Source organism: Tenrec ecaudatus, chromosome 2 (genome assembly GCF_050624435.1).
Source record: "Tenrec ecaudatus isolate mTenEca1 chromosome 2, mTenEca1.hap1, whole genome shotgun sequence".
Lineage (NCBI taxonomy): Eukaryota > Metazoa > Chordata > Mammalia > Afrosoricida > Tenrecidae > Tenrec > Tenrec ecaudatus.
Window position 1 is genome coordinate 112,140,624 of NC_134531.1, and position 18,789 is coordinate 112,159,412.

Sequence of the window (18,789 nt, forward strand, 5' to 3'; positions counted from 1 at the left end):
TTTGGTATTTGGGTATATGAACAAGAACACTCTAAAGGCGACTTTAATAAGCTGGCAGTTCTAAACATCTAACACACGTACACAACCACTCAACTAGAAAGATAAAAGAAGTAAATAATAGAATTACTCAACAAGGGATCTATAAATTCATCATTGGATTGTTGATAAAGGTAATACAACAATATTAATTAAGTGGTCAATAACAGAAGATTAACAAAAATTTTAATGGCTACCACATGTAACAAGGTAATAGCACAGCTGCTAATTGGTAAGAAAAATACAATTGCCTATTTATCTTTTCCACCAATTTAATTTATCTATCTCTTCTACTGGGCATCTATCATTCATTGAGTTGGATTCTAATGATATGATCAAAAATGAGCAAGACAGAAATAAAAACTTAAACAAATGGGCTTCTAGGCAAGATGGCGACCAGGGAGCAGCTCATACTGGGAGCTCCATGATCGGTGAGTGGGGAGACCTAGGACCCAAGTAGGGGTTCCAAAGACCATTGGTTAATTCCTGTGACAATTAAGGGCACTTCCCTGAACCAGGAGCTGACTCCCACCTCATCTTCTGCACCCATGACCCAGCACCAAGGACCCATGCCTGCCATAAGAATTAGTCTGTTCCCAGCCACCACAGTGCTGTGGACTGCCACATCCTGGCTGGCCATAACACCCTGAGTGCCAGTCACCAAGCAGTTATACAGCTGTGGTTTGACACCCCAAGTGGCACATGGCCCTCCCTGTGCCTGTTGGCAGATCCCTCCCCCAAGACACTTTTCTTCTACCTTTACCCTGCCATGCCCAGCACGCTCTGAATCTCTTAAAGACATGACTGGACCCTAATTCCTGGCTGCCTGCCTGTCTACAGTGCCTCTAGACAGGAGTAGAGGCCCCCAACCCACACTCAGAGCTGGATGCTTCTGTGTCCAGGTCAGCACTTTCCTTCAGACCATGACCTGCACAACTGCAAATGAACTCTACAGAGGTGTGAGGGTTGCTAGAGCACAACACAGGCTGACCTGAGAGCCTGATGATTGAGAGGGCCATCCAACCTTCCCCCCAAACAACAGATTCCAAATAGGCTAGAGTGAGAGGTTAACCCCAGTGGGAAAAAGGTGAAACTCAACCCTTCAGAGCAGTTGACTACAGCAGCCTGCAGAAGCATTAATATCAACCACCCAACGAGAGACCCCAGGGCTCTCTGGCTCCCAGGAAAATGGTACCAAATTCCTCCAAAATGACACATAAACAGCAACCTGACTCACAGCCTCAACAAGAAAACAGAAGAAACAAATGCATTGTCAGCAGATGACCTGAACCTAAAGGCAAACATATAAAAGGTAGATGTTGACCTGCCACAGAAAGAAATTTTCAGAATGCTGCTTAGGGTCATACAGGATATGAAGAGACCAATACAGAAAAAGGATGAAATGATAGGGGAGATAAAGGCCATGCACCAAAGGGAAATACAATAGCTAAGGGACGAGATAATAAAAGCCAGTAGCAAATTCACAAACTTTGTCAAGACTTGAGGAGACAGAGAATCATGCCAATGATCTACAGGCTAATCAGGCAAACTTCAACAAACAGGAAAGGCAGTCAAATAAGATCATTAGAGAAGCTGAAGTAAATGTAAAAGACAGATCTGATGCTATGAATAGGAACAACATTAGAATAATTGGGCTACCAGAAAAAGACACAACAAAAATGTCAATGGCAAAAAAAAAAAAGCAAGAGAATTCTTAGAAGAAAAATCTCCTGGCTTAATTAATGAAATGAGACAACCACTGAGGTTGTCAAAAGAACACCAGATAGACTGAAGCCCAAGAAGAAGTCACCAAGGCATATTATAGTTAAACTCTCCAACTTTGAGGAAAGGGAGAAAATCATAAGAGCAGCTAGGGGTAAAACAAGCAGTCACCTATAAAAGCACCCAACTAAGAATATGCTCAGATCTATCAGGTGACACCATGGGGAAAAAAGAAAACAGTGGATTACCATATTTCAAAAATTAAAGGAAAATAATGAAATGCCAAGATTTCTATCCAGCCAAATATCTATCAAGATAGATAAATTGGAGTCTTCCTGGACACAGAAAATCTCAAAGTCTATGTTAAAAGAAACCCACCCCTACAAAAGATCCTTGCCAACCAAGTATGGGGAGAAGAGCAACACTCACTGAGTACAAATAAGAGATCACCACATAGAACAAATCCATCCAGAGGGCAACAGAGAGAAAACAGACTCCAAGACAGCATTGGCTCAATGTTAGAAAGAAGGCAAGAATGAGCCACACACACGTACACAATGCATGGATCAGAAGGGAGGTAGGAAAACACCGAACACAAATGGTACAAGGTGACATCACAGAGTCCACAGATGGATGCAATAACCCTGAATATCAATAGATTAAACTCAGGCAATAAAAGAGAGACTAGTAGACTGGCTTAGAAAACATAACCCATTGAAATGCTGCCTACAGGAGATACATCTCAGGATTACAAACAAAAATAGGCTGAGAATCAAAGGCTGAAGAAAAATATACCAAGAAAATGACAATTCACAAAAAGCAGGGGTTGCAATGCTAATCTCAGACAAAATTGATTTCAAGGTGCAAGCTCTAGCAAAAGTAAGGAGGGGCTCAAGATTAAGAGTAATGCTCAAGGAAACAGTAGCCAAGATCCAGTGAGCATAATAAATACAGACATGTCCAAATGATAGAACCGAGAAATTCATCAATCAAATGCTCCAAAAGATGAAAAAAGAAATCATAGGCTCAACAATTAAAGTAGGTGACTTTAATACCACACTCTCTGAGAAAGATAGATTACAAGGGAAGAAGCTACAAATCTAAATATTACACAAGGAGGCTACATATCTAAACATTAATTAGATGACTTGACAAATATTTTCAGAGCTCTCCATCCAAATGTAAAAAAAAAATCATATCCTTTTCAAGATAGACCACATGTTGGGACACAGGTTGAATGTGTGTAAATTCAAGCACATAGATATCAGACTTCTTTCTCCGACCACTATGGCATAAAGCTAGAAATCAACAAAAGGACAATGAAGAAAATAAGGACAAATAATTGGAGAAAGAATAAATCTCTATTGCAAAAGGAATGTGTACTGCTCCAGATCAGAGATAAAATTAGGATGCTTCTAGAAACCAACGAAAATGAGAATATGACATACAAAAATCTTTGGGACACAGCAAAGGCATTTATCAAAGGAAGTTTGATGGCAATACATGCACCCATGAAAAAGGAAGAGAGAGACGTATTCTTGATATGCTGGCACAAAACTTCCAGCAATTAGAGCAGAGTCAAATAGACAATCCTACTAATAGCAAAGGAAAATAAATAATAAATATGAGGGCTGAGATTCATGAGAGGGAAAACAAGAAAACTATGGAAAAATTAATGCAGATAAAAGTTGGTTCTTCAAAAGGATTAACAGAAACAACAAACTTCTCATAACCTAACCAAAGAGAGGAAGGAACAAATTTCAATAGCAAGGATGAGAGATGAAACAGGACATTAAATGGACCCTAAGGAAATCAAAAGGATAAGTACACAGTACTACAAACACGTATACTCCTATACTCCAATAAAATAAAAAACTTGGAAGGCATGGACAAATATTTGGAAAAACAATCCCTCTCTAGACTATCCCAGATGGATGTCAAGAATTCATTAGACTCATAACAATAGAAAAAACAGACTAGGTTATCAGGGGATTACCAACCAAAAAAATCTGATGGGACAGATGCCTTCTCAGGAGAATTCTACCAAGCATTCAGGGAAAAACTGACACCAAACTTACACAAACTTTTCCAAAACAAAGAAAAAGACAGCAAATTCCCAAACTCTTTCTAAGAAGCTAGAATAACTCTGATACCTAAAGTGGGAAAGGAGCCCACAAGAATGGAGAATTACTGACCAGTTTGCCTAATAAACATTGATGCAAAAACCCTTAACAAAATACTGGCCAATAGAATACAAAAGTTATAAAACAAATAATTCACCCTGACCAAGTACAATTCATACCAGGGATGAAAGGGTGGTTCAACATCTGAAAGACCATTAGTATTATTCACCACTTTGACAGGGAAAATTATAAGAACCACATCATAATATTGACAGATGCATATAAAGCATTTGATAACATCCAACACCTATTTCTGTTTAAGACATTCAAGAAGATAGGAATTGAAGAAAGTCCTCAATATAATACATGCAATATATGAAAAACATACAGCCAATGAGGTAGTCAATGGAGAAAATATAAAAAACAATTCCCTTGGAAAAGGGGATCAGACAAGGATGCGACATGCCCCCACTCTTATTTAAAATCATACTGTAGGTCCTAGCTAACAACACAAGGAAAGGAAAGATATCAAAGGTATTTGTCTGGGAAAGGAAGAGATGAAACAATTGGTAATTGCAGATGATATGATTTTTTTATAAGGAAAATTCCAAAAGATCTGGAAGGGGAATTCTGGAAGCAATAGAGGAATATGGCAGAGTGGCAGGAAACAAGACACAAAAGTCTTTCAGATCATTATACACATCAAACAAGACCACAGAAGAGGGCGTCAAAAAGCTAGTACTCTTCACAACAGCCAAGCACAAATTGAAATGTCTAGGGATAAATCTGAGTAAAAGAACAAAATATTTGTTTGAGGAAAACTTCAGAACACTATTACAAGACCAAGAGTGACTTCCACAAATGGAAGAATATCCCATTCTCATGATCAAAGACTCCATGTAGTAAAGATGTCAGTTCTGTCAAGGCACTATATAAGTTTAATGCTATCCCAATACAACTACCATCACCTTTCTTTAAAGAAACGGAAAAGCCGATTACTAACTTCACATGGGGAGGGAAGAAGTCCAGAATGAGCAGAAAACTCCTCAAGAAAGACCAAGTTGGAGGGCTGCTTTACCTGACTTTAACACCTATGATGCAGTCACGGTGGTAAACACAGTGTTTATCTGGTACAATGACAGCTACTCAGACCAAGGGAAAGAATGGAAAATCCCAAAATAAAATCATTAGCACACAGACTATTGATCTTTGATAGCGGCGCAAAAATATCAAATTAGAAGCAGATGCCCTCTTCAACAAGTGGTGCTGGAAAAAAATTGACATATACCTACAGAAAAATGAAGCAAGATCCTTACCTAACTCCACGCACAAGAATAAACTCAAGGTGGATCACAGACCTTAAGGTAAAACACCAAACTGTTAGGGCCATCAAAGAGGGAATTGGGACAAACTTGAGAACTTTGGCATAGGGAATACACAGGCTATTGGAAATTGCTAAAACACCTTTAGCAGTTACACTTCGGACAAAGGCCTTATTACTAAAAATCTACAATACTCAGCAAGCTTACAATTAGAAAAAAACTAATTGCCCATTGAGAAGGTGGGCAAAGAACTTGAACAGAATTTTTAAAAGGGCAGAAATCCGAATGGCCAATAAACATATGAGAAAATGTTCAGAATCATTAGCCATAGAGAAATTCAAATTAAAACAACTGTGAGATACCATCTATCACCCTCAAGATAGCCGAACTAAAAAAAAACCAGAAAGTAATAAGTATTGGAGGGGCTGTGGTGAGATAGGAACTCCCGTCACTGCTGGTGGACCTGTAGATATGTATAGCCATTATGGAAATCTATTTGGCGATATCTAACACAGATGGAAATCAAGCTACCATAGAACCCAGCACTCTCCCTACTGGGCATAATACCCATCAGAGGCAAGAAACAAACCACGGCTAGACATCTGTGCTTCAATGTTCATCGCAAGGATTTGGAAACAGCCCTAATTTCCATCAAAAGATGAACGGATTAAAACCTGTGGTACATACATACAGTGGAGTACTACGCATCACTAAAAATCCGTGATGAATCCATGAAGCACTTCATCACATGGGGAGAACTTGACAAAGTTACACTAAGTGAAGTAAGACAAGACAACATGAGTCAATTTAGATAAGCTTAAAAATGAAAAAGGGGTATAGGGGAAAACTATTATATACATACATTCCTGGGGTGAGGTCCAGGTATTATAACAGAGTCCTAACCCAATCCAGGGATACATATGGCAGCCAACTAAAAAGGAGGTGAAAAGGACAAGGGTAGCAGGGGAACAGGGTACTAACCTACCCAAGAGGAGGGTATTGTTTATATCTCCACAGGAGAGGGAGAGAGGGGCCAAACTTCAACCTGGTGCATCAAGACATGAGCGCAACACACCAGCATGAAGCAGCAAACCATTAGAGAGGTCTGAGGAGTTTGCCCCACCCTGACTACATGGATGAACCCTCCCCCCCGCCCCCACACACACACCTCTCTCAGAAGAATGTACTTCAGAGAACAGCACTGAAGCTACAGATCAGGGAGAGGGGTACATCTGATAAGAGCAGACAGGAGCAAATGAAGAGGTCAGGAGAATGGAACACATCCTGGCCCACCAAGCCCCAAGGATGATATTCCTGCTCAGAGCAGCCGATGCACAGAGAGGACCATAGGGCCATTCCCACCACAATACACAATGTTTCTCACTGACCCATAGGCTACATGGGACAACACTGAAGACACAGTTCAGGAATTGTGCCAGTCTGACCCTACCACACAGGGCAAAACACTAAAGGCGTGAAACAGAGCACCAAGGGGAGTAACGCAATGAAGTCCCCAAGAAATACCAAAAATAGACTTTGGGAGAAGGTCATGGTACTCTATTAGACTCTACCAGAAAACACTCCTAAAGGTCAACAAACAGAACTGAAACTATTTATAGGCTTTTCTTTGTTGGTCCTTGGTTTGTTGTTGTTGTTTTTGCTCTGTCTTGTTTTTTTGCTTATTATTGTCTCTGCATGTCTATCTAAGCAGGATAAGCAATCCACAGGAGTGAACAATGGAAATGTGCATTCCAGGGGAACATGGGAGAGGGGGAGGCAGGGGAAAGTAAGTGGGTGTTAACAAACCCAGGGACAAGGGCAACCAAGAGGAATTACTGAAACCTGAGTGAAGGCCAAACATAATAGTGGAACAAGAGGAAATAGAGGAAAGAACTAGGAGGCAAAGGGCATTTAGAGAGGGCTGAATATAGGCATGTACATATGTAAATATATTTATGTAGGACGATAGGGAAATAGATCTATGTACATATACTTATAGGTTTATTATTAAAGTAGTAGACAGACATTGGGCCTCTACTCAAGTACCCCCTCAACACAAAAACACTTTGTTTTAATAGCCTGGCATTCCATCATGCTCACCTTCCCGACTCAATCACTGAAGATAAAATGGGTGCATAAGCAAATGTGGTGAAGAAAGCTGATGGTGGCTGGTTTTCAAAAGATATAGTATCTCGGGTCTTAAATGCTTTAAGATAAACAAGCTACTATCTAGCTGAGAAGCAACAAAGCCCACCTGGAAGAAGCATACCAGCCTGTGTGATCATGAGATGTAGATGGGATCAGGTATCAGGCATCAAAGTCACAGAAAAAAAATCATATTGATGTGAATGAGGGAGAAGGTTGAGTGGAGACCAAAGGCTCAACTGTAGACAATTGGACTTCCCCTTACAAGGATCATAAGGAGGAGCCGAGCCAGTTAGGGTGCAGTATAGCACTGATGAAACATTTAGCTTTCCTCTAGCTCTTTAGTGCTTCCTTCCCCCAACTATCATAAACCCAATTCTACCTTACAAATCTGGCTAGACATGTACACTGGTACAGATAGGAGCTGACTACACAGGGAATCCAGGACAGATAAATCCCTCGGGACCAATAATTAGGGTAGCAATTCCAGGAGGGTTAAAATAAGGTAGGGGGATAAAGAAGGAACCAATCATAATAATAGACACATAACCCCTTCCCAGGGGAAGGGACAACAGAAAAGTGGGTGCAGGGAGTCAGCGGTTGGTGTAAGACATGAAAAAATAATAATTTATAAACTATCAAGGGTTGATGAAGGAGGGAGGATGCGAGAGGGGATAAAATGAGCGGATACCAAGAGCTCAAGTAGAAAGAAACTGTTTTAAAAATGATGACGGCAACATATGTACAAATGCGCTTGACGCAATGGAAGTATATATGGACTATGATAAGAGCGGTAAGAGCCCCCAGTAAAATTTTCTAAAAGACAAACAAAAAATAACAAAAATCTAAAAAACATCTGCTCTCATGACCCTTTTATTCTAGAAAGATTTAACAAATTGATGGGTGGTAACCTTCTATTAATCAGTAATATAACATTAAAATATATGTAAAATTGAGGGCTCAGTTCTGGCATATAGGTGGTCAAGAAAAGTGGGCCTGGTGGAGTGCAGCAGCGTGGGGAGACAGTCACGTGTCACCATGGGGAGTGGCAGGGGCCCGGAGGCCTGGCTTTGGTCAGTCCAGGACCCAAGCCAGGCCAAGACCCTGGCTGAGCGCAAGTCTCCCTGGTCTCAGCAATAATCCATCCTAAGTTAGACCAGTAGACATGAGGGATCCACCAGGAGCTCCACTCCCAGCTTTCGCAAGCCACAGGTGAAGAAGAAGCCACAGCCCCACAAGGCCAGAAGCCAGGAGATGGCCCAGCGTGAGGCAATAGCCAAGAAGGAGATGACCAGAAAGAGGAGGCTGCTCAGAGCGAGGAGATGACTAAGAGCAAGGACGTGGTACAGAGCGAGGAAATGGCCACAACCGGCCTCACTCTGACTGTCACCCACAGCAAAGAGAAATAGTACCTTCATGTAACCTCACAGCCAGTGCCCAAGAGCCAATGATCAAGAGTTGGCACAGCTTGTTGAAGAGGCTACAGAGGTCCTGCGGCCTTGTCAGAAACTCATATTCCGGGGAATATCTCTGAAGGAAATGGGACAGCTTTTGTCAGCACTTGGGATACAAAATGGTTGCAGTCCTGAGGAAGAAGCTGAATTAGAGAAGTTGAAAGCTTTGGAGAAAGCTGTCGAGAAGATAGCTGGCCAACTGGAAGAGTTGAGTAAAGATTTTTGTCATTGACTCTGACCTTCCATCTTCTAGGAATACATTAAGGACTTTAGACCTGAGCCCTATGGCATGTACAAAGGCAGGCTTTGTGTACAAAGGTATACACCTAGACTCCCTGGCTTAGATCCTGGAACCACCCTTTCAAATTATTGCTTTGGGCAAGTTCTTCATTGGCCAAAGAAATAAAGGTGGCACCTTCTTGCTCTTAGGCTTGGTTGTGAGACCTACTGATTTAGCCCAAACCTGGCACATCCTAAGAGGTTTACCTGTGTTGTTGTTGGCATTGTTGTCAAACCCCAGACAGCGCCCACTGATGCTTGCAGTAGGGCACCTCCTGTGCTGGGGTCACGTGTTGTCAGGAATATTGCACATGACTTCCCTCAGTCCCACTGTGTCTGTGCATTTAACGAGGCCTGGTTCCGGTGGCACAGTGGTTACACACTGCACTGCTAACCACAGGGCCTACATTTTGAAACCACCAGCCACTCCTCAGGAGACAGACCCGGAGGGAGCTGGCAGGGGGAGGGTTTCCATCCCCATTAAGGTAACAGTCTTGGGAGAGGGAGGGAATAAAGGAGAGCTGATATCCAGGAGTTCAAGAAAATGTTTTGGAACTGATTGTGGTAGCAATTATACAACAGGTCTTGATATCACTGAACTAAGAATAGTTCAATCATACGATATTGTATCTGTAAGAGCTCCAATAAAATGATTCACAACCTAAATAAATAAATAAATAAATGTAAAATTATCTCAATTATGTAAACAAAACAATCTATCTAGTTACTAAGTTAACCTGATTGAAAAGAAAAAAAACATTTCTGAAGAGATTAGATGTTTTCTGAAAAAAATGAATAGCTTCCTTAACAGATGTTTCCAACTGTAATACCTCTTGTGACAAAGCAAGTTGTATCAACACAGAAAAATGGATTGCTTTCTAAAGTATATTCATATAAACCAAGTCTTTAAAAATTAAAAAATGCAAAAAGGCTAAGTTACAAAGATAATTGATTTAGTAACATAATTATTCCATATAGGCAAATCTGCATAGGGAACCTATTATAATAAGTTTGCCTGTTGAGCAAACTGTAAGAGCAACGGAAATTACATAGATGAGAATCATTTTCTACAGCTTTAAGTTTTCTATGCTTCCACTAGTGGTTGGCATTGTAAACTCAAACATGTTTCTTTAAATAGGCTTACTTTCTGGAGTCGGGTAATTTTATAAAATGTGGCTCTACTGGTTTGTAGAATCTCTCCCGTTAACCATTAAGGCTTAATTATTTCTGGAGTTTCAAATTCATAAGGCAAGAGTGATAACTTGAAGTTGACCAAAGTATGGTGTGTATGTGTGTATACAAGATTAAATATTTCCCCCAAACAGAATCACAAGGAAATAAACTATAGTGTAAATGACTATTGAAAAGTTAATAGGAGAGAGATAGTTGAGGACATATTCTCTTTACTTTATCTTTTGTTTTTATATTTCCAAAATTACAAACCACCACTTGCCTGCCAGTTCGCTGGACTGTATTGGGTTGCTTGTTGCTGTGATGTTGGAAGCTATGTCCCTGGTATTTCAACACCAGCAGGATTGCCCCAAGGGAACAGGGTTCAACAGAGCTCTGTTACTAAGAACAGAGTACTACATAGATATAGGATTTCCACTTCTCAAGAATTGGCTACTAAAACCTTTATGAATGCCATTTGAACCTGTCGGGTGCAGTGCCAGAAGATGAGCGCCCCAGGTCTGAAGGCATGCAAAAATAACTGAGGAAGAGCGACCATCTCAAAGTAGAGCTGACCACAGTGATGTGAATGCAGCCACTTCTGAGTGTAGAAGAATAGGCTGGGAAGCTGGTCTTTCCTGGGCCCGGGTGCCATAAAGTCAATTCTGACGCAGAGCAACCTTATGCAGAGCAGAATGAAACACTACCTGGTCATGCACCATCCTCCCAATTGTTGCTATGTTTGAGCCCACCGTGTCAGGCCATCTCCTTGAAGGCCTTCCACTCTTTTGCTACCACTCTACTTTACCAAGCAAGATATTACTTCTCCAGGGACTGTTTTCTCCTGATCACATGTTTAAAATACATAAGACGAAATGTTGCCATCTTTGCCTCTAAGGAACATTCTAGCTGTACTTATTCCAAGACGGATTTGTTTGTCCTTTTGGCAGTACATGGTACTTCCAGTATTCTTCCCGAGCACCACAATTCAAATGCATTGATTCAGTGTCCAACTTTCACATGCATATGAGACAATTAAAAATACTATGGTTTGCGTTGATTGCATCTTATTTCTCTTATACATGTTTTTCAATCCTCTAAAATTATCTAGTCTTTGGATCTCTTGATTCTTATTTCCATGAGGTTTGATTGTGCAGGAAAATGAGGCTTTTATGACAGTAAGGTCACACGGGGAGGCCTACCCTGTCCTAAAGGGTCACCATAAATCAGAATTGACCCAAAAGCAAGGATTTTTTTTTTTGATTGGTTGGTTTGTTGGCTTTTTGGTTTTGTGTTACGCATACCTTAGTCCTCAAAATTACATCCTGGCTCTTCTATACTTTAAAAGACCTTCTGCAGCAGATTCATGAATCATTTGATTTCTTAACTGCTTCTCCCACGAGCAAACTGAAATCCTGCCACCTTCAAGTTTTTAACCAGTTATCATGATGTTGTCTACTGGTTCGGTTGTGGAGGTTTGGTTTTGGTTTACGTTGAGTTGTAACCCAGAGTGAGGCTGCAATCTCTAATCTTTATCAGCAAGTGCTTTCAACCTTCCCGCTTTCACCAAGTGAGATTGGGTCGTCTGCATATCTCACGTTGTTAAGAAGCATTTAGTTTGATCATGATGCTACAGTTTCCTTCAGAGAGTCCAGCCTCAAATGATTTGTGCAGTATACTGATTGAATAAGTATGGTGAAAGGATACAGCCCTAACCCACACCTTTATTTTAAACCATATGGAACTCCCCCATCCCCCGCCGCCCTTTAGAACATCGATGTCTTGATCCATGTATAGGTTCCTCATGAGTACAATAAGTGTTCTGGAATTCCTATTCTTCTCGATGCTATTCATAACTTGTTATGATCCAGACAGTTGAATGCCCCGCAGAGTCAATAAAATACAAGTAAACACCTTTTAGGCATTCTCTGCTTTAAGCCAAGATCCATAGGACGTCAAGAACAATATCCCTGTTCCACATTCTCTTCTTAAATTAGGCCTGAACCTCTGGAGGTTCACTGTCAATGTACTGCTACAACTCTTGTTAGATAATCTTCAGCAAAATTTTACTTGAATCTGACATCCGTGATATTGTTCTACAATTGGCCTTTTGTTGGGTCACCTTTCTTTGGAAGGGTACACCCATGGATCACTTTCAGTCAGCTTTCTAAGTATCAGTCTTCCAAATTGACTGGCATAGTTTAGTAAGTGCTTCTAGTGATTCCAGTTGTTGTTAAGTGCTGTTGGGAAAGTTCCAACTTGTAGCAGCCCTATGTATAATAGAATAAAAAATACTTTGTCCTGTACCATCCTCGTATAACTGTTCATCTGTATGAGTCCACTGTTGCAACCACTGTATCAATCCATTTCACTTAGGGTCTTCCTCTTCTTTGCTTCTCTTGATCAAGCATGATAGAAAGGACTACTCTCTTCTTATGACATGCCCAAAGTACTTGAGATGAACTCTCACCATCCTCTAATGCTCTAAGGAGTATTCTATCTGTACCTATTCTAAGACAGAAATCATCCGCACAATGGGTCCTACATTTGAGCCCATTGCTGCAGCCACTGTATCAATCCATCTCATTTAGGGCTTTCCGCTCTATCATTGCCCTCTAATTTGTTAAGCAAGGTCTCCTTCTCTAGGGACTGGGCTCTCCTGACAACATGTCCAAAGTCTGTGAGATGCAGTCTTGCCATTCTTTAAGGAGTGTTCTATCTGTACTTCTTGCAAGACAGAACTGCTTGTTCCTTTAGCAGTCTATGGTAGTTCCAATATTTTTTTTCCAACACTATAGCTCAAATGCATAGATCTTTCTTCTGTGTATCTCGTTCTATATCCAACTTTCACATGCATATGAAGCAATTGAAAATGCCATGGCTCAGGTCAAGCATACCTTCATCTTCAAATATCCTTGCTTTTCAACACTTAAAGGAGATTTTGTGCAGCAGATCTACTCAATGCAATGTATCATTTGGTATCTTGACTACTACTTCCATGAGCACTGATTCTGGATCCATACAAGTCAAAATACTTGACAATTTCTAATTTTTCTGTTCACCATGTTTACTATTGGTCCAGCTGTGAGGATTTTTGTTTTCTGTTCACTGAATTATAATGCAACCTGAAGAGTTATAATCCATACTGAAGGCTAAAATCCTTGTTCTTCATCAGCAAGTCCTTCAAGTTATCCTCACTTTCATCAAGCAAGATTGTGTCATCTGCACATTGAAGGCTAGTAATAAGTCTTTCTCCAATCCTGATGCTACAATATCTTTCATGTACTCAAGTTTCTCTAATTATTTGTTCTGCATGCTGATTATATAATATGGTAAGATGATACAACCCTGATCCACACCTTTCTTGATTTTAAACTATGCAGTAATATTTTGTTCTTTTCATACAATTGCCTCTTGATCCATACGCAGTTTCCGCGTGATCACAATGGCCATTTCTCTCAAGGCTATCTATAGTTAATTATGAGTCACACAGTCAAAGGTCATTGCATAGTCAATGAAGTATAAGTAAACATCTTCTGACATTCTCTACTTTCAGGCACTGTCCATCTGACATCAGACATGCTATCCTGTTTCGTGTCCTCTTCTGCATCAGGCCTAAACATGTGGCAGCTCCTTGTCAATATACACCTGCTGATCTTCAGCAAAACTTTACTTGTATTTGGTAGCAATGACATTGTTCTATAGTTTGAGCATTCCATTGGGTCACTTTACCTTGGAATTTGTACAGATATGGATCTCTTCCAGTCATTTGGCAAGTCTTCTAAATTTCTTGACAAAATAGAGTGTGTTTCCAGTGCTTCATCAGCTTGTTGAAACATTTCAATTGTCATTCCATCAATTCTTACAGCCCTACTTTTGGTTAATGCTTTCAAATCAGCTTGATTTTCTTCCCTCAGTACCATTGGTTTCTGCTCATTTGCTGTCTCCTGAAATGTGGAACGTCAACTAGTTGTTTTTGGTGGAGTTCCTTATGAATTCTTTCCACCTTTTTTGATGCTTCCTACATCATTCAGTATTTTGCCCATAGAATCTTTTAATATTGCAACTCAAAGTTTGATTTAAAAAAATTCTTTCTGTTGAAGATATGCTGAATGTGTTCATTCTTTTTCGTTCCCTAACTCAAGTTCTTTGCAGATGTGATTATAATATTTCACATTGTCTTCTCAAGCTGCCCTGTGAAATGTCCTCTTTAGCTCTTTGACTGCATCATTTGTCTTAGCTCATCTACAATTAGAACCGCTTTCAAAGTCTCTTCTGAGTCCACTTTGATCTTTCTTTTCTTTCCTATCCTTTTCATGGCCTACTGTCTTCTTCATGCATGTCATGAGTGTTCAATGCACCAAATCTGTTCTTGAAATTCATGTGATATATACTAAAGTTTACATTTTGACTCTTATGGATTTATTTTTATTTTCTTCAAGCTCAACCTAAAGTTACATATGAGCAATTGGTGATCTGTTCCACAGTTGGCCCTTGGCCAGGATTTAGCTGCTAATTTTGAGTTTTCCCATGGTCTCTACCCACAGATACAATCAATTTGATTCTTCTGTCTCCCATTGCCAATAATTATCAATACATATTGATTGCATGTTCTACCATTTTCAGACTCAAGATGTTGGTAGAATTCTTCAATATCCTTATCACTAGTTTTGGTGGTCGGTGCATACATTTGAATAATAGTTATATTGAATGGATTTCCTTGAAGGCAAATAGATATAATTCTTTCACAGACAGCATTGTACTTTAAGATAGATCTTGAGGTTTCCTTTTTGACAGTGAATAAACCTTTCCTCTTGATTGTCATTTCCAGAATAGTAAATCATAATAAGATTTTTCTGATGCAAAATGGCCAATATCAGTCCATTTTAGCTCACTAATGCCTAGAATATCTTTATGTGCTCCATTTCATTTTTAACGACTTCTAAGTTTCCTAGATTCATACTTCATACATTCCAAGTTCCAATTATTAATTGATGTTTCCATGAATGTTTTTCTCATTATGAGTTGTGCCCTATCAGGAAATGAAGGTTCCAAAGGCTTTCCTCCTTCAGCCTTTACTCTGTCTGAGTCATTATGGTCTACTGTACTCTGAGAACGCAACTCTTCCTCAGGCATAGTTTGACTGCCCTCTGGCCCAAAATGTTTATCTTCTGGCACTGACTCTGACAATGTTCTTCTTCTTTTAGTGATATTTTATGCAACTGCAAGTGTTTAAATCCTATCCAGAGGGTTTTTGTGGCTAATTCCCTTGGAGTGGGCTGCCAATTCCTTCTTCCTGCTATGCTTTTGGTCTACTGGAACCTGTTATCTTGGGTATTTGCTGGTATTTGAAATACCAGAGACAGAGCTTTCAGCAACACACTAGCCACCAAAGTAGGACAAACTAGCAGACAAGTAGGGGATCCACAACTATAGTCATTGTTTACGTTGCTGGAGAGAGATAGTTTTACTGAATATGTCATTGACTTTGAAAAATTCTGTCATGCATCATTTCTAACAGCATTTGTATTTCCCAAATCCCGGCCCTTCTTCTTTTTTTATTTCACATTCCAACCACCAATATATTATTAATGCTTCTAGGTTGAATATTTGATCTCTTTCAGATTGAAGGTAAACATTTTTAATTAGTCTCTTTTGGCATTAGTGATTAATGCATAATTTTGAATAATAGTTACATTAATGTACTTGTAGGGGCAGGGATATTATCACTGAAAGCATTGCAAATCAAGGTAGATCCTGAAATGTTCCTTTTTGATGATTAATGCAACATCATTCCTCCTCAACTTGTCATTGCCAATACCATAGACCATACTATTGTTAAATTCAGAATGGTTGATGTCAGTCCAAGTTTGTGTAGTTGTTAGGTGCCATGGCGTGGGTTCCAGCTCACAGTGACCATATGTACAACAGAACAAAGCAGTATCTTTCCTGCGTCATCCTCACAATTATTCCTGTATTTGAACCCACTGTTGCAGCCACTGCATCAGTATAGCTTTTTGAGAGCCTTCTTCGTTTTTACTGACCCTCTAATTTACCAAGTGTGCTGTCCTTTTCCAGGGGCTGGTCTCTCCTGATTACAAGCCCAAACTATGTGAGATAAGGTCTTGCCATCCTTGCCTCTAAGGAGCATTCTGGCTGTACTTTTTCCAAGACACGTCTGTTTCTTCTTTTGCCAATCCATAGTACCTTCAATATTCTTCCTCAATATCATCATTCAAATGCATTGATTTTCCCTTGGTTTTCCTTGTAATGTCCAACTTTTACAGGCAGATGAGGTGATTTGAAATACGTGGTGTGGGTCAGGCACCTTGACCCTCAAAGTAGCATCCTTGTTTCCCAAGGATTTAAAAAGATCGTGTGTAGCAGAAATACCTAATGCACTGTGCCATTCGATCATCTGGCTGCTGATTCCATGGTCTTGGTTGTGGGTCCCAGCAAGCTTGAAGTCCTTGACAACATCTAATTTCCCTCTGCTCATCATGATCATACCTACTGGTCTAGTTGTGAAGGCCTGGGGTGTCTTTCATTTAGGTGGAACTCACACTGAAGGCTGCAAGTCCTTCCAGTACCCTTTCAGCAAGCAAAGTGTGCCATTTCCATATCACATGTTGTTAAGAAGCCTTTCTCCAACTTGATACAGCATTCTTAGTTACATCATCCGGTGCTTCTGGTTTGCTGATTCGGTCAATTTTAGCTCTTTAATGTCTAAAATATTTTCCTTTGTGTTCCATTTAATTTTTTTACAAATTAAAACTTTTCTGGATACATACTTCATACATTCTACGTCCTGAATATTGACGTAGTATTACTGCTGCTTCTCACTTTCAGTCATGCCACATGAGCCCATGAAGGTCCTGAAAGCTTGACTTCGTCACTTTCAGTCATGCCACATGAGCACATGAAGGTCCTGAAAGCTTGACTTCATCACTTTCAGTCATGCCACATGAGCACATGAAGGTCCTGAAAGCTTGACTTCATCACTTTCAGTCATGCCACATGAGCACATGAAGGTCCTGAAAGCTTGACTTCATCCATGCCACTCAGGTCTATCTGCTTTGAGAAAGCAGCTCTGCATTACCAATAACATTTTAAACCCTTCCAGCCCATGAGGCTCATTTTCCTGGTACTAGATGAAACATTAAGCAGCATGACAATAAGTGATAAAATGTTGAATTATCAAAGATTTTATAGATTCAGTAAGTTCAACAATCCCTGCTTACCAAGAAGTAATACATGCCAGAAGACAGTGGATCAATTTTGGTGATAAAAATGCACGCCACAAAGTTGTTTTGTTTTGTTTTTTTACATGTAAATCTCACTGAAAAGGGTTACATACTTTATAATATTTCACTAGTCTCACTATCTCTTCTATTTATTTTTTTATCAACATTAACCTATACTTTCTGCCACTTAAAGTATCAAACTTCTTTATTTTTTCCTCTTACAATGTCGGCCAGCAGGACATTGCCTCTCTGAAGGTGGCAGAGGGGCATCTCTGCCTTGGCGACCCTTCACTTTCGGAGGCCTTCACCAGTGGCTGGCAGCACGGTACAGAGCTGCCTCACCTTCTCAGTCCTCCACTAGGCTTCTTATCTGTGCTTTAAAATTACTGCTGTTATTTCAGCCTCATACAGGTAATTCCACAATAGGGAGCAGTGCTCAAGGCAGACATTACTTATTGGGATAAACCTGTGTCCACTTTAAAGATCACTTCATAGAATAGTTTTGGCTTAAAGTTCAATTACTTTCCAGTCAATAGATTCAGGGGTCCCTCCAGTCTCAATGTGACCAGGAAATCAGGTGTCTAATAGGAATTTTAAGTCTCTTTCCATGATTTTCACATTTTATTCAAGAAGAATCTATTAGCTCCCTAATAAAAACATTCAGTAATGGTAGTTGGGAACCAACCATTTCTTCTTCTTTCATGCAAAGGGAAGTAGTTCATAAATCCAATTAAGCATATAAACCATTTTGCCCTTTGGTTCTCAAACCCAAACCAAACTCATTGCCCTTAGAGAAACATTTTAGAAGTATTAATTAATTTTAAAAGCCACCAGCCTAGAATTCATTAAAAAGTATTCAAATTTTAAGATGAATAATATAGAAAATAATATTCAAATTTTAAGTTGAAATAAGCACTTTTTCAAATATAAAATTAATTAAGACCAATATTTCTTATACCACAAGATATATTAGAGTAAAAATCTGGATTGCTCAAAGGAATTAAGAGTAGAAGAAATGCTGGCTTCAAAGGTAAGTATGAAATATTTCTGATTCGTTATTTCAATCTCTTAAAAAGTAATTTTTCATTGGAACCAAAACTATCAGAAATCTTTGTGTGGTCCCTAGTGTAAGTATATGTAAAATCTGTGACAACAATAAACCCAACCTACAACCGTTCATTGATTCTGACTCACAGTGACCCTCTATACTAATCTTTCTCCAATGGAGTGGCTAGTGGCTTTGAACCACAAACTTTTTGCTTAGCATCCCTACCATGCCAGCAGAATGTGTTCA

The 18,789-nt window shown here is 39.7% G+C and overlaps 1 non-coding gene across 1 annotated transcript; it reads right to left on the minus strand.

Annotated features, from left to right (window-relative positions):
- Positions 1-17,715: 17,715 nt before the first annotated feature.
- On the minus strand, positions 17,716-17,852 carry LOC142441688 (small nucleolar RNA SNORA47). Its single transcript, XR_012783042.1, has one exon. It is a non-coding gene; the product is annotated as a small nucleolar RNA SNORA47 (small nucleolar RNA).
- Positions 17,853-18,789: the final 937 nt, after the last annotated feature.